Source organism: Loxodonta africana, chromosome 5 (genome assembly GCF_030014295.1).
Source record: "Loxodonta africana isolate mLoxAfr1 chromosome 5, mLoxAfr1.hap2, whole genome shotgun sequence".
Lineage (NCBI taxonomy): Eukaryota > Metazoa > Chordata > Mammalia > Proboscidea > Elephantidae > Loxodonta > Loxodonta africana.
This window is the reverse complement of record NC_087346.1, coordinates 106,220,636-106,237,502: the sequence shown is the minus strand read 5'-3', so window position 1 is coordinate 106,237,502 and position 16,867 is coordinate 106,220,636. Positions and strand designations below refer to the sequence as shown.

The 16,867-nt window shown below is 41.5% G+C and overlaps 1 non-coding gene across 1 annotated transcript; it reads left to right on the top strand.

Moving 5' to 3' along the window:
* The first annotated feature begins 739 nt into the window (after positions 1 to 739).
* LOC111752216 (small nucleolar RNA SNORA26) lies at positions 740 to 861 on the top strand. The gene has a single exon (XR_002787201.1). It is a non-coding gene; the product is annotated as a small nucleolar RNA SNORA26 (small nucleolar RNA).
* The last annotated feature ends 16,006 nt before the right edge of the window (positions 862 to 16,867 follow it).

Below are 16,867 nucleotides of genomic sequence, written 5' to 3'. Positions count from 1 at the left end.
CCTTTGCAGCCCGCGCCGCCCGACTGTCTGTCCCTGGAGCTGGCGGTGAGTGTCGTTCGGTCCTGCGCGGCGGGGAGGGCGGCCCCGGGTGGGGTGGGCTCGCCCCGCGTCCCCTCGAGCTTTGCCCGCCCGGAGCCCCGCTGCTCCCGGCGGCCAGAACGCAGGGGTAGAGCAGCCAGCGCTCGGCGGCCCGGGGGGCTGGCGGCCGTGCCCGTCCCGGGGCCGCGCGAGGCACAGGCGCCGCGCCCAGGCCCGGAGGCTCCCGCCGGCGGCGCGGCGCGGCGCGGCGCGGCGACAAGGTTGCGCTTTGCTTCCCCAGGCCGGATCCGCGGCTACTTTGTGGCGGAGTCGGGGCCCGGCTCACCCGCGGCGGCAGGAGTCGGTCTGGGCCGACCGCGAGCTCCGGGAGTTTGTCGCAAACGTCTGCGGAGGTGCAGCGGCCTGAGCTCTGAGCGCAGGTAGGTCCCTGACCCTGAGCGAAGCGAACCGACCAGGCTCCGAGCGCGAGCACGTGGCCGATGGCGGCGGGAGGGTCCCAGGCACGTGTTTGGTGCCAAGGCCTGAATCCGGCTCTTCCTTCGGGAAAAGGACGTTTATACACACACGGCTCCACCCAGCAGAAAAGCTGTTTCCACTGCGATTTGAGAGCCTGAGGTCCACGGGGTTCTGATGAGAGGGGAGTGTAGGAAACAGTGAACGGGAGAACCTCATAAGCACAAATGCGGAGGCGCCCTTTCCTGTGCCCTTTTAAGGTTGCTGCAGTGCTTTAAGAGGCTAACACAGAAGGGTAAAGTAAGACTCTATAAAACCCAGAGAAGAGACTGGAGAACTCCTCTTTGGATCCTGTCTGGAGTCACAGCTGAACCAGAAGAAAGTAACTCTTTCGATGATGAGTTTAGGCAAAATGTTGATATTTGATGCTTTCTTACTATTCTGGAATACCATATAATAGTTGCAAATAGATAAGGGAATTTAGATACTTTTCTTTGAAAGTAGAAAAATGCGGGTAACTGGAATAAATGTACAAATAAGGCTTTTCCTGAAAATCCTTTGAGACAAAATGAAAAGAATCTATCTCAAATGTCTTCTAACATTTAAAAACTTTTTTTTTTTTTAAATAGGTTGGAACTACAGGGAGAAGCCAGTCAAGCCGGATGATCTGAGGCTGGTGTTTTAAATGACTTAACACTAATCGTTGAACAGTTCCAGTGAAGTACCACTAATGAGGTCTGATTTTCTTAGGTAACTTGTAGCATTCATGTGTCCATGCACCACAACGGAATTAAAGCAGTAGAGCAATGCTGGTGGTGACCAGGGTTAACAGTGGCTTATGTGCATTTTTTTCATTTAATTCTTACATCTCTATGAGACATGCTATTCTCCCATTTTACAGATGGAGAAGCATAGAGATTAGGTGGTGACTTGCTTAATGTCCCTTCACATGTAAGTGGTATGAGTAGTCCTAAACAGGAACCTTTCAAGTGCAGCTTGGCTGAGACCTTGGAAAATCATTTAGCACTTGAGGCTTGGTGTCCTGGTGTAAAAAAAAAACTTAAACAGACTAGCCCAGTTTAGAGGAAGAGACCACAGAAGAGCTGTTAAGGATATAAGTTCTTCATAGTATTTAATTGCGTTGGACCTAAAGAAGTTTTGCAAAATTTGGCACAAAGGGAGTATCTCTGTCAGTGTGGTATTTGTGATATATGTAGTATATAACCTGTTGCTGTTTAGTAGATTCTGACTCAGAGAAACCCTATAAAGTAGAACTGCTCCACAGGGTTTCTAAGGCCATAATCTTTAGACAAACAGACAGCCACATCTTTCTTCTTTGGAGTGTTGGTGGGTTCAAACCATCATCCTTTCAATTAACAGCCAAGTGCTTAACCACTGGACCACCAGGGCTCCTTATGTAGTATTGTTATATGTGTGTGTGTGTATATATATATACCCATTGCCATCGAGTCAATTCTGACTCCTAGTGATCCTATAGGATAGAGTAGAACTGCCCTACAGGGTTTCCAAGAAGCAGCTGGTAGATTCCAACTGCCCACCTTTTGGTTAGCAGCTGAGCTCTTGTATGTACTGTAAATGAGGTGTAAAAGTATGTAAAGAACACAGTGAAGATACTGGAGGTAATAGAAAAAGTTTTCTTATAGAAAGGAAATTTGCATTCTGGTAAGACACATACAGGTATAATACATGCTAGAACAAATTTATTCCTATTGACCAGCTGTGAATGTTTAGTGATGAGAATTTTTATATTAGCCTGTTATGTCGGTGACAAATATCTAACTTTGCCAGAGCTTTTAAATAAAGTTATTTAACACATACCTTGGAGTTGTTTTTATGCTTATTTCATAACTGCCCTAGCCCTTCTGTCTAAATGTCATTTGTTTCTATACACCAGATTATATTCTACAGTCTAGCCTCATAGAAGATTCTTTAGTTAATTGATTCAACAAGTATTTGGGTTCCTACTCTTAGCCAGACACTGCCAGATGCTGGGAGTATAGTAGTAAATAAAACAGACAGCAATCCCTGCATTAGGGGAATTTTCTAATGAGTAGAGGGCATTTATAATTTTAAATGGGTCTGGCCCTGGAAGGACTCCATATAGAAGATCGAAAGGACCTGAGGGAGATGTCATATACAAGTATATTTGCAGGAGAGTTTCCTGGCAGAAGAAAATCATAGAGGCCAATGAGAGTGCAAAGAAATGAGCTTAGGTGGAGATTTCATGTCAGTGTGCATGCAGGGTGGGATGGATGGGTCCATTGTAAGGTCACAGCTTGCTTTCTGGACTCTTGAGCTGGTGCTGTGACTTCAACCTACAGCACTCCCTACCGGTACATTTTTCTACTCGTTCCTAACTCTTCTCCGATCTTTACCACTGCCCCCTTTCCCCATTAGTTCTCTCAATCTGAATTTCTGTAGCATCGCAATGGCCTTACAGCACTTAGAAAGGCCCGTTTTACAGTTAAATGTTTACTTGCCTAACTTTAGCTCTTGCCCTTGCATTCTGCAGGCTCTGCAATATTAGGGGTAAAGGCCATCTTGTTTCTCACCATATTCTTAGGCTCTAGCCAACTGTCTGACACATTGTAGCTTATCAGTTAATTTGAATTTTATATCATGGGTATAATACAAGGAGTGGCATCATTCACAATTAAGTTTAATATTAGTCCTTGTTCTGTTGAGTTGAATTATATATGACGTTCAAGTTACTGGCTTGCTGTCACCTCAGAAAACCAGACCAATTGCTATCAAGTCAATTTTGACTTTGTCAGAATAGACCAGTAGGTTTAAAAAGAAAGATTTGTTGTAAGTAGGTGCAGATCATTTGCCATTTCTACACTTGTACAGTTAAGTGACATTAATTACACTCATCATATTCAATCATTGCCATTAACCATTCCCAAATTTTTCCAGTAGGCTTATCCATAAGGTTTGCAATAGCTTGTTTTTTCAGAAGTAGACCTCCAGGCCTTTCTTCCTAGGTGCATCTGGGTGGATTTTAATGCTGACCTTTCCCTTAGCAGCTGAGCGTTAACCATTTGCACTACTCAGGGACTCCCACTTACTCACAGGGACAGCATAATGTTAAGACACTAGGTTCAAATCATCACCATATGATCATAGGCCATTACTTAGCCACAGTTCCCTTAACTATAAATGGGTAGTTACAATAGATTAAATTGAGTCATACACATCTAGGTCGATTGGCATAACAAAATGTATTAAAACATTCTGCATCCCACTTTGGTGAGAGGTGTCTGGGTGTCTTAAATGCTAGCAAGCAGCTATCTAAGATGCTTCAGTTGGTCTCAGCCCACCTGGAGCAAAGAGAATGAACACCAAAGACATGGTAAAGATGAGCCCAAGAGACAGAAGGGGCCACATAAACCAGAGACTACGTCAGCCTGAGACTGGAAGAACTAGATGATGCCCGGCTACCACCAATGACTGCCCTGACAGGGAGCACAATAGAGCATCCCTGATGGAACAGGAGAACAGTGGGAATCAGACCTCAAATTCTCATAAAAAGACCAGACTTAATGGTCTGACTGAGACTGGAGGGACCCTGGAGCTCATGGTCCCCGGACCCTTTGTTAGCCCAAGACTGGAACCAATCCCAAAGCCAACTCTTCAGATAGGGATTGGACTAGAGTATAAGATAATGATACAGGTGAGGAGTGAGCTTCTTGGCTCAAGCAGACACATGAAACTATGTGGGCAACTCCTGTCTGGAGGTGAGATGAGACGGAAGAGGGGGACAGGAGCTGATCAAATGGACACGGAATACAGGGAGGAGAGGAGGAATGTGCTGTCTCGGGGAGTGCAGCTAGGAGTACAAGCAAGGTGTGTGTGAGAGACTGACTTGATTTGTAAACTTTCATTTAAAGCACAATAAATAAAAAAATAATTGAGTGATACCTGGTATATCTAACTACATGGGTAGTAAGCACTCAGTGTTTATTAATGTGCATTATTATAGGATCATTTTCATAATACTGTATGGTCAGTCATTACTAGAACAAAGTGGCAAGACTGGTATTTAGTACTTATTTTGTATAATACCAAAATACTACTCTTAGTGTTCATTGAACAAATAATTGAGCACCTACTATGGGCCAAGTACTATTATAGGCATTGTGAACACATCAGTGGACAAAACAGTGGATATGGAGTTAGACACAAGTTTGAACCTTAGTTCTTGCCCTCATACAAGTCAACTAACAGCTTCTACCCCCGGGGGTAAAAGTGCTGCCTAAGTCTAAACCGCAATGTGACACACCCTTCTTATGGGATTATTCTAAATGAAATGGTCATATCCCATCACCTCTGGCTAGTTGTTGTTTGGTGCCATCCAGTTGGTCCCAACTCATCTTGGCCCTATGTACAACAGAACGAAACGCTGTCCGGTTCTGTGCCATCCTCACAATTGTTGCCTTTTTGAGCCCATTGTTGCAGCTACTATCAATCCATCTCCTTGAGGGTCTTCCACTTTTTCACCAACCTACTAAGCATGATGTCCTTCTCCAGGGACTGGTCCCCCCTGATAACATGTTCAAAGAACATGAGACTAAGTTTTTCCAGCCTCGGTTCTAAGGAGGATTCTGGCTATACTTCTTCCAAGACACATTTGTTCATTCTTCTGGCAGTCCATGGTATATTCAATATTCTTTGTGAACACCATAATTCAAAGGCATTAATTTTTCAGTCTTCCGTATTCATTGTCCAGGTTTTGCATGCATATGAGTCAATTGAAAATACCATGACTCGAGTCAGGGGCACCTTAGTCCTGAAAGTGATATCTCTGCTTTTTAACACTTCAAAGAGGTCTTTTGCATCAGATTTGCTCAATGCAATACATAATTTGCCTTCTTGACTGCTGCTTCCTTGAGTGTTGATTGTGGATCCAAATAAAATGAAACCCTTGCAACTTCAATCTTTTCTCAGTTTATCATGATGTTGCTTATTGGTCCAGTTGTGAGGACTTTTGTTTTCTTTATGTTGAAGTGTAGTCCATACTGAAGGCTGTAGTCTTTGATCTTCATCAGTAAGTGCTTCAAGTCCTCTACGTATTGAAGTTTGTTAATAAGCCTTCCTCCAATCCTGTTGCCATATTCTTCTTCATATAGTCCAGCTTCTCAGATTATTTGCTCAGCATACAGATTGAATAAGTATGGTGAAGGAATACAACCCTGAAGCACACCTTTCCTGATTTTAAACCACGCAGTATCCGTACCCTTGTTCTGTTAGAACAACTGCCTCTTAGTCTGTGTACAGGTTCAGCATGAGTACAATTAAGTGTTCTGGAATTCTCATTTTTCATAATGTTATCCATAATTTGTTATGATCCATGCACTATGCCTTTGCATAGTCAATAAAACACAGGTAAAAAAAAAAAATTTTTTTTTTTTTTAAATATCTTTCTGGTATTCTCTGTTTTCAGTCAAGGTCTGTCTGATATCAGCAGTGATATCCTTCATTCCACATCCTCTTCTGAATCCAGCTTGAATTACTGGCAGTTCCCTGTCAATGTATGGTTGCAACCATTTTTTAATCATCTTCAGAAAAATTTCACTTGCATGTGATATTAATGATATTGTTTGAATGATTTCTGCATTCACTTGGATCATTTTTCTTTAAAATGGGTACAAATCTGGATCTCTTCCAGTCAGATGACCAGTAGCTGCCTTCCAAATTTCTTGACATCGACAAGTGAGCCCCTCCAGCATTGCATCCATTTGCTGAAGCATCTCAATTGGTATTCTGTCGATTCCTGGAGCCTTGTTTTTTTTGCCAGTGCCTTCAGTGCAGCTTGGACTTCTTTCTTCAATACCATTAACTCTTGATCATATGCTACCTCCTGAAATGGTTGAATGTTGTACCAAATCTTTTTGGTACAGTTACTGTGTGTATTCCTTCCATCTTGTTTTGATACTTTCTATGTCATTCAATATTTTGCCCATAGAATCCTTCAATACTGCTACTCGAGGCTTGAATTTTTCCTTCAGTTCTTTCAGCTTGAGAAATGCTGAATGTGTTCTTCACTTTTGGTTTTCTAACTCCAGGTCTTTGCACATTTCATTATAATAATTTGCTTTGTCTTCTTAAGCCACCCTTTGAAATCTTCTGTTCAGCTCTTTTATTTCATTTCTTCCATTTACTTTAGCTTACTGTACATTCAGGAGCAAGTTTCAGAGTCTCTTCTAACATCCATTTTAGTCTTTTCTTTCTTTCCTGTCTTTTTAATGACCTTTTGCTTTCTTCATGTATGATGTCCTTGATGTCATTCCACAACTCATCTGGTCTTCAGTCATTAGTTTTCAATGCATTAAATCTGTTCTTGAGATGGTCTCTAAATTCAGGTGGGATATACTCAAGGTCATACTTTGGCTCTCATGGACTTGTTTTAATTTTCTTCAGCTTCAGCTTGAACTTGCATATGAGCAATTGATGGTCTGTTCAACAGTAGGCCCCTGGCCTTGTTCTGACTGATGATATTGAGCTTCTCCATCATCTCTTTCCACAGATGTAGTCGATTTGATTCCTGTGTATTCCATCTGGCAAGATCCACATGTATAGTCACCATTTATGTTGTTGAAAAAAGGTATTTCCAATGAATAGGTGGCTGGTCTTAGAAAATTCTGTCGTGTGATCTCTGGCATTGTTTCTATCACCAAGGCCATATTTTCCAACTACTGATCCTTCTTTGTTTCCAACTTCCCATTTCAATCACCAATAATTATCAATGCATCTTGACTGTATGTTTGATCAATTTCAGACTGCAGAAGGTGGTAAAAATCTTCAATTTCTTCCTCTTTGGCCTTAGTGGTTGGTGCGTAAATTTGAATAATCATCTTATTAGCTGGTCTTCCTTGTAGTCGTATTTCCTATCACTGACAGTGTTATACTTCAGGATTGATCTTGAAATGTTATTTTTGACAATGAATGCAACACCATTTCTCTTCAATTTGTCATTCCCAGCACAACAGACCATGATTGTCCAGTTCAGAATTGCTGATAGTCCATTTCACCTCACTAATGCTTTTTATTTATTTTTTATTTTATTTATTTATTTTTAATGCTTAGGATATTGACATTGAAGTGTTCCATTTCATTTTTGACAACTTCTAATTTTCTTTGATTCATACTTCGTACATTCCACATTCCAATTATTAATGGATGTTTGCTGCTGTTTCTTCTCATTTCAAGTCACGCCACATCAACAGATGAAGGTCCCGAAAGCTTTACTACATCCATGTGATTAAGATCAACTCTACTTTTAGGAGGCAGCTTTTCCCCAGTTTTATTTTGAGTGCCTTCCAACCTGAGAGGCACATTTTCTGGCACTATATCAGACAGTGTTCTACTGCTATTCGTAAGGTTTTCATTGGCCAGTTATTTTAGAAGTACATCACCAGGCCCTTTTTCCTAGTCTGTCTTAGTCTGGAAGCTCTGCTGAAACCATAGGTGACCCTGCTGGTATTTGAAATACTAGCAGCATAGCTTCCAGCATCATAGCAACACACAAGCCACCATAGTATGACAAACTAACTGATGACTACCACCACCTCTGGCTATGCCCTCCTTTATTCTAGTAGGTTTATACTAGGAAACATTAGAAAAGCACTCCAAAATTTTACTTTTATTTCATTACCCTAAGAATCAACATGGAACATCAGACTTAATTTTGTCCATCTCAAAAGATCTGGGGAGTCTAACAAGATATTTAAAGTGACTCATTCCTACCATTACAATAGTAACCATAGAAATGTATGAGAGTATTTAATCACTTCTCAACAGTAAAACGTATTTATCCTGAAACACTGAAATTCTGGAATGCTGTAGAGTTGACATTGAATTTTCTTGATTCGTGCAGGCTTAGCAGTGTAAGAGGGAGTCCTTGGGTGGCCCAAATGGTTAAGCGCTTAAGTACTCACCAAAAGGTTGATGGTTTGAACCCATCCAGGGCACCTTGGAAGACAGGCCTGGTGATCTGCCTCTGAAAGGTCACAGACTTGAAAACCCTATGGAGCAGTTCTTTGCACATGGGGTCACCGTGAGTCAGAATTACCTAGATGGCAACTAACAACAACAGCAATGTAAGAATACTGAGGACATTGAATTAAGGGCTGAATAATATCAGTACCCCAAAAGCTGGTACATTTGAAAATAAGTATAGTCCCAGGGAAAAGAGATGGGACATCTCTGTGAGGTTATTTGTTTCTGGTTATTTGTTTCTGGTTAGAGGAGCTAAAAAACTTACTAAGTTTCTGAGGCCAACATTAAAAGATTTAAATGTAACAGCTCAATAACTAAACTACTTTTGTAACCTATAAAACCCAAAAACCAAACCAGCTGCTGTCAAGTCAATTCTGACTCATAGTGTGACCTATAATGTTGGCAAAATAGTACATCTTAGAGGTGCAAAGGTAGCTTCTGGAAAGGCTGTCTTGGTCAGGCCCTAACTGTACTCCTCTCCAGTTAATAGAAATCTCCAGCTAACAGAGATGTTTCAGTTTGAGTTTACATTTTCTCAGAATGCATTAATGTATATAAAAATTAATGAGCATTATTATTATTTTGGTTACTTTAAAAATTACCTTCTAAAACTTTTTCAAACTTCCATGTGAATTAGAGAATGTGTCCCCAAGCTATAAAAGGGTGGGGCCTTGTCATCATCTTTGATTTACCCAGCAGCACTTGACATAATTGATCATGCTATCATCCTTGACATACTTTCTGAGCTTGACTTCTGTGTTAGTTATCTATTGCTGCTGAAAAAATTACCCCCAAATCCAATAGCTTAAAGAACAAACCTTTATTATCTCACACAATTTCTGAGGCCAGGAATATGGGAGCAGTTTAATTGGCTGGTTCTGGCTCACCGTCTTTCATAGTTTCAGTCAGGTTTTAACGGAGGGTTAGAGAATCTGTTTCTGAGATCACTTACCTGGTCATTGGTCTGGGGCATCAGTTTGTTGCTCCTGGGCCCCTCTTTAGGGCTCCTCACAAAATGGCAGCTTGCTTCCCCCAGAGGAGAGCTGAGAAAGTTGGCACCCAGAATGGAAGCCACCATCTTTTATAACCTGATCTTGGAAGTGACATCCCATCACTTCTGCTCCTACAGCTTTTCAGGACATCATACTCATAGTTTCTCCTATGTAAGTGATCACTTCTCAGGTTTCTTTGCTGTTTCCTGTAGTGAGGAGGCTTTTGATGTAATCCAAGAGAGAAGGGAGAGCGGCTTGACTAGGGTGGTAGTGGTAAGTTTTATCTTTTCACATTAATACATTTACTGGCTTCTTAAGAAATCTTGTTCTGAGACATAAGTCAAGCTGAGTGAATCTTAATTTTTTCACTTACCTGGGCAAAATAACCCATGATCTGTGGTCACATTTTTATGAATTGAGTGTGAATGAAGAAACTATGGTTAAGAGTAGAACTGCCCCATAGAGTTTCCAAGGCACAGTAAAGATTAATTACTTTTTCTTCTTTAAAAAATGTCCTGGGTGATAGAAACAGTTTGCACTTATCTACTAGCCTAAAGGTTGGTGGTTTGAATCTACACAGCAGCACCATGGAAGAAGGGCCTGCCAATCAGCTTCTTAAAGATCATACCCACGAAAAGCCTGTGGAGTAGTTCTACTCTGTAACACATGGGTTGCCGTGAGTTGGAATCGACTCAATGGCAACACATTTGGTTTTTTTTAGTTTGCTTTAGATGAAGATTTATAGAGGAAATTAGTTTCCACTCATAGTTTATACACAAATTGTTCCATGACATTGGTTGCAATCCCCACAATGTGTTTGCTTTGGGGCATATGTTGCCCTTTTGGTCTCATATGGATGATTGTTCTAAAAAGCACTTTCCCCATGGTGTTAACTGTTTATTTTATACGCCTATTATTTGGCTGTGGTCTTTGATCTTCACTAGTAAGTGCTTCAAGTCCTCTTCACTTTCAGCAAGCAAGGTTGTGTCATCTGCATAATGCAGGTTGTTAATGAGTCTTCCTCCAATCCTGATGCCCAGTTCTTCTTCTTATAGTCCAACTTCTCGGATTATTTGTTCAGCATACAGATTAAATAGGTATGCTGAAAGAATACAACCCTGACGCACACCTTTCCTGACTTTAAACCAATCAGTATTCCTTTGTTCTGTCTGAACAACTGCTTCTTGATCTATGTAAAGGTTCCTCATGAGCACAATTAAGTGTTCTGGAATTCCCATTCTTCGCAGTGTTATCCATAGTTTGTTATGATCCACACAGTCGAATGTGTTTGCATAGTCAATAAAACACAGGTAAACATCCTTCTGGTATTCCCTGCTTTCAGCCAGGATCCATCTGACATCAGCAATGATATCCCTGGTTCTACATCCTCTTCTGAAACCGGCCTGAATTTCTGGCAGTTCCCTGTCGGTATACTGCTGCAGCCATTTTTGAATGATCTTCAGCAGAATTTTGCTTGCGTGTGATACTAATGATATTGTTCTATAATTTCCACATTCAATTGGATCACCTTTCTTGGGAATAGGCATAAATATGGATGTCTTCCAGTCAGTTCGCCAGGAAGCTGTCTTCCATATTTCTTGGCGTAGACGAGTGAGCACCTCCAGCGCTGCATCTGTTTCTTGAAACATCTCAATTGATATTCCATCAATTCCTGGAGCCTTGTTTTTCGCTAATGCCTTCAGAGCAGCTTGGACTTCTTCCTTCAGTACCATTGGTTCCTGATCATATGCCACCTATTGAAATGGTTGAATATTGACTAATTCTTTTTGGTATAATGACTCTGTGTATTCCTTCCATCTTCTTTTGATGCTTCCTGTGTCGTTCAACATTTTCCCCATTGAATCCTTCACTATTGCAACTCGAGGCTTGAATTTTTTCTTCAGTTCTTTCAGCTTGAGAAATGCCGAGCATGTTCTTCCCTTTTGGTTTTCCATTTCCAGCTCTTTGCACATGTCATTATAATACTTTACTTTGTCTCCTCGAGAGGCCCTTTGAAATCTTCTGTTCAGTTCTTTTACTTCATCAATTCTTCCTTTTGCTTTAGCAGCTCAATGCTCAAGAGCAAATTTCAGAGTCTCCTCTGACATCCATCTTGGTCTTTCTTTCCTGTCTTTTCAGTGACCTCTTGCTTTCTTCATGGATGATGTCCTTGATGCCATTCCACAACTCGTCTGGTCTTCGGTCATTAGTGTTCAATGCATCAAATCTATTCTTGAGATGGTCTCTAAATTCAGGATATACTCAAGGTCATATTTTGGCTCTCGTGGACTTGCTCTGATTTTCTTCAGTTTCAGCTTGAACTTGTATAGGAGCAACTGATGGTCTGTTCCACAGTCGGCCCTTGGCCTTGTTCTGACTGATGATATTGAGCTTTTCCATCGTCTCTTTCCACAGATGTAGTCAATTTGATTTCTGTGCGTTCCATCTGGTAAGGTCCGTGTGTATAGTTGCCTTTTATGTTGGTGAAAGAAGGTATTTGCAATGAAGAAGTTGTTGGTCTTGCAAAATCCTATCATTCAATCTCCGGCATTGTTTCTATCACCAAGGCCATATTTTCCAACTACTGGTCCTTCTTCTTTGTTTCCAACTTTCACATTCCAATCGCCAGTAATTATCAATGCATCTTGATTGCATGTTCGATGAATTTCAGACTGTAGCAGCTGATAAAAATCTTCTATTTCTTCATCTTTGGCCCTAGTGGTTGGTGCGTAAATTTGAAGACCACAGCCTTCAGTATGGATTACACCTCAACATAAAGAAAACAAAAATCCTCACAACTGGACCAATGAGTAACATCATGATAAACGGAGAAAAGATTGAAGTTGTCAAGGATTTCATTTTACTTGGATCCACAATCAACAGCCATGGAAGCAGCAGTCAAGAAATCAAAAGATGCATTGCAGTGGGTAAATCTGCTGCAAAGGACCTCTTCAAAGTGTTGAAGAGCAAAGATGTCACCCTGAAGCCTAAGGTGCGCCTGACCCAAGCCATGGTATTTTCACTCACATGATGTGCATGTGAAACCTGGACAGTGAATAAGGAAGACAGAAGAAGAATTGACGCCTTTGAGTTGTGGTGTTGGCGAAGAATAGTGAATATACCGTGGACTGCCAAAAGAACGAACAAATCTGTCTCGGAAGAAGTACAACCAGAATGCTCTTTAGAGGCAAGAATGGCGAGACTGCGTCTTACATACTTAGAACATGTTGTCAGGAGGGATCAGTTCCTGGAAAAGGACATCATGCTTGGCAGAGTACAGGCTCAGCGGAAAAGAGGAAGACCCTCAACGAGGTGGATTGACACAGTGGCTGCAACAATGAGCTCAGGCATAACAACAATTGTAAGGATGGCTCAGGACTGGGCAGCGTTTCGTTCTGTTGTGTATAGGGTCGCTATGAGTCGGAACCGACTCAATGGCACCTAACAACAACAACAACATTATTTGGCTGAAAGGTGATCTCCAGGAATGGCTTCAGTTGCAAGTTAGAAGAGTGCCTAAGGGCCATAATCTCGAATTCCTCCAGTCTCTCTCAGACCAGTAAATCTGGTTGTTTTTGTGAATTTGAATTCTGTTCTACTTCTTTTCCCCACTCTAACCGGGACCTTCTATGGTAATCCTGTTCAGGCTGGTTGGTAGTGGTAGCCAGGCACCATCTAGTTCTTCTGGTCTCAGGCTAGTAGAGGCTGTGATTTCTGTGGTCCATTAGTCCTTTGGATTGTTTCCTTGAGTCTGTGGTTTTCTTCACTCTCCTTTGCTCTGGACAGAAAGAGATCAATAGTTGTATTTTAGATGGCCACTTCCAAGGTTTTAAGACCCTGGACACTACTCACCAATGTACGATGTATAACATTGTCATTATGAACTATGTTATGCCAGTTGACCAAGATGTCCCCTGAGACTATAGTCCTTATCTTTCTAGTCTTCAAGCCCAGTAACTCAGTCCCACAAGGAGTTTGGTTATGTCTAGGATGTTTCCATGACTGTGCCCCCATGTGCTTTGTTATGTATTATATATATGGAGATACATGCTGCACATACAAATATGTATATAGAAATATCCACAGCCAAACCTATAGATGCACATGGGTGTACTCTCATAATAGGTTTGGTTTTTTTGGTATTCTTAAAAAGGTGCAATTCAATAGCTGTAAGCAAATAAGTGAAAAATACATAGGTATGTGCTCAACTTCAGCTATTGACATTTACTGGGTTTCTTTGAGGGCTAAATCTGATCCATTAATAGAGCCCTCCTTAGGAAAGAGTGCTGTGATTAGTTAGCAACATGGGTCAGGAAGGGGACAAAGCCCTACATGAAACAACTTCTTCAAATGCTAAGTAGGTAAGGGTAGAGTACAACTGAGAGATAAAATAGAATTAATCCTAGAGCCTTAACAGGCTACAGCAAGTTATTCTGGTAGAACAGGAATGTGTATAAACATTGGTTCACAGGAAACAGGCTGAGAGAATGACAACAGTTTCTAGTTACTGTCAAGATGAAAGATGAAAGGTATTATAAAACAACAAGTATTAATGTGTGCAAATCATTTTCAAGAATAACCACTGCTTTCACACACTGCTCTACTCCACTGAGTCCTAGTGGTGGTTCTTCATCCCTTGAGAAGGTCACCTGGGCTGGGTGAACAGGTCAGGCTCAGGGTCCACCACAGACCCTCCTCCCTCCCCGACAACCCAACTTCAACCAGTGCAGGCCTGTTTACACTTTGGTTTTCCAGATAGTTCTTTTTTTAGTAGAAAGGGTTTTGATGCTAAAATGTTTGAATTCCATTGGACTAAAGCATTATATCAGGTGAAAGATGTAAGCAGTTTTACAACCAGATGAGGAACATTGGGGAAAAATAGGGAATTCATTTTAAGGGGCCTCATGGAGTCCAAAGGAGTCCTGCTGGTACAGTGGTTAAGTGCTTGGCTGCTAACTAAAAAGTTGGTGGCTCAAACCCACCAGCCACTCTGCAGGAGAAAGATGTGGCAGTCTGCTTCTGTAAGGATTAAAAACCCAAAGTAAAAACCTTCTGTAAAGATTAAAAAATTGTGTGTATGGTTACGAGAGTGGGGAGTGAGGAAGGGAGGGGGTTTTTCACTAATTAGATAGTAGATAAGAACTATTTTAGGCAAAGGGAAAGACAACACACAATACATAAGAGGTCAGCACAACTGGACTAAACCAAAAGCAAAGAAGTTTCCTGAATAAACTGAACACTTTGAAGGCCAGCATAGCAGGGGCAGGGGTTTGGGGACCATGGTTTCAGGGGACATCTAGGTCAATTGGCATAATAAAATCTATTAAGAAAACATTCTGCATCCCACTTTGGAGAGTGGCGTCTGGGGTCTTAAACACTAGCAAGCGGCCACCTAAGATGCATCAGTTGGTCTCAACTCACCTGGAGCAAAGGAGAATGAAGAACACCAAAGACACAAGGTAATTATGGGCCCAAGAGACAGAATGGGGCACATAAACCAGAGACTACATCAGCCTGAGACCAGAAGAACTAGATGGTGCCTGGCTACAATGGATGACTGCCCTGACAGGGAACACACAAAGAACCCCTGAGGGAGCAGGAGAGCAGTGGGATGCAGACATCAAATTCTCATAAAAAAAAACCAGACTTAGTGGTCTGACTGAGACTAAAAGGACCCCAGTGGTCATGGTCCCAGACCTTCCGTTAGCCCAAGACTGGAACCATTCCCAAAGCCAAATCTTCAGACAGGGATTGGACTGGACTATGGGATAGAAAATGATACTGGTGAAGAGTGAGCTTCTTGGATCAAGTAGAGACATGAGACTATGTGGGCAGCTCCTGTATGGAGAGGAGATGAGAGGGCAGAGTGGGTCAGAAGCTGGCCAAATATACACGAAAATAGAGAGTGGAGGGGAGAAGTATGCTGTCTCATCAGAGGGAGAGCAACTAGGAGTATATAGCAAGGTGTATATAAATTTTTGTATGAGAGACTGACTTGATTTGTAAACTTTCACTTATAGCACAATAAAAATGAAAAAAAAAAAAAGTTGTGCGTGGCCATTGCAACAAATTACAGAAACCAGCAGAGAAGCAGAGAGTGCCATAGGAGGGTCGGCTGGTGTCAGAATTGGTAAAAATGTTGGAGGGTGGAGGTAGTTTTGACCTCCACCTCACAGGAATCAGCCGTGGGCTGACCTTGATTATCCCATGCCGTTTTCTTTACATGGTGCAACCACCTTGTTTTACATGAGAGTACACCTTCTGAAACCCACAGAGATGGCGTAGTAGGTTGAATAACAGCCCCCAAAGAGATCAGGTCATAATTTTTGAAACCTGGAAATGTTACCTTATTTGGAAAAAGAGTCTTTGCAGATATGATGAAGTTAAGGATCCTGAGATGGGAGACTATCTTGAATTATCCTGGTGGGCTCTAAATGCAATCACAAGTGCCCTCATAAGAGGGAGGAAGAGGGCGATCTCACACAGAGAAGCAGTGTGAAGACAGAGCAGAAACAGATTTGAAAATGCTGGCCTCAAAGATTGGAGGGATACAGCCATAAGCTAAGGAATGCTGGCAGCCACCAGAAGTTTGGAAAGGTAAGGAATGGAGTCTCCGCTACAGCCGCTGGAGGGAGGCCTGTAGCCCTGCTGATACCTTGATACTGACACAGTGAAACTAATTTTGGACTGCTGCCTCCCAAAACTGAGAGAATAAATTTCTGTTGTTAAAAGCCACCAGTTTTGTGGTGATTTGTTACAGTGGCCACAGGAAACTAATACAGATAGACAGGTTAAGATCACAAATAAAGCCGGGGCTAGAACCCCACCATATCATGCTATCTCCTACACTGGACTTCTATTAGTGCCTTATTTAGGGGCAGGAGAAGATCTTATTTACTTAGTAGTCAATTTTAAAGATTTCAGAGGTATGGCAATGAGCTTAAAATTGTATATGGAGTTTAATCATAAGAGGCATGAACATGTGGCTAAAATAAGCAGGAGTAGCAAATGCCACATAATAAGACACAGATTACCAAAACTAATATAAATAACTTATGGTTTATTCAAATGTCAGTTATTATTTATGTACACTTTTAATAAATTTCATTTACACAGCACAAAACACCATCCAAAGCATCAAGTTACAATATAACGGAGTTTAGTAAATGAAACAACTTAAGACAATAGGAAAGATATTTTCCTAATTGTAATTTTTGTACTGTGGGCCATACAACTTTGGTCAGCAGTGCCCCAGAGGTAATACAGCCTGTTAAAATGAGGCAATTTTTCCGGAAACAACTTTCGTTATTTCTGGTTCATGTTCCACAAAATATAAACTTGAATGTCTTAGAAACTTACAAAAC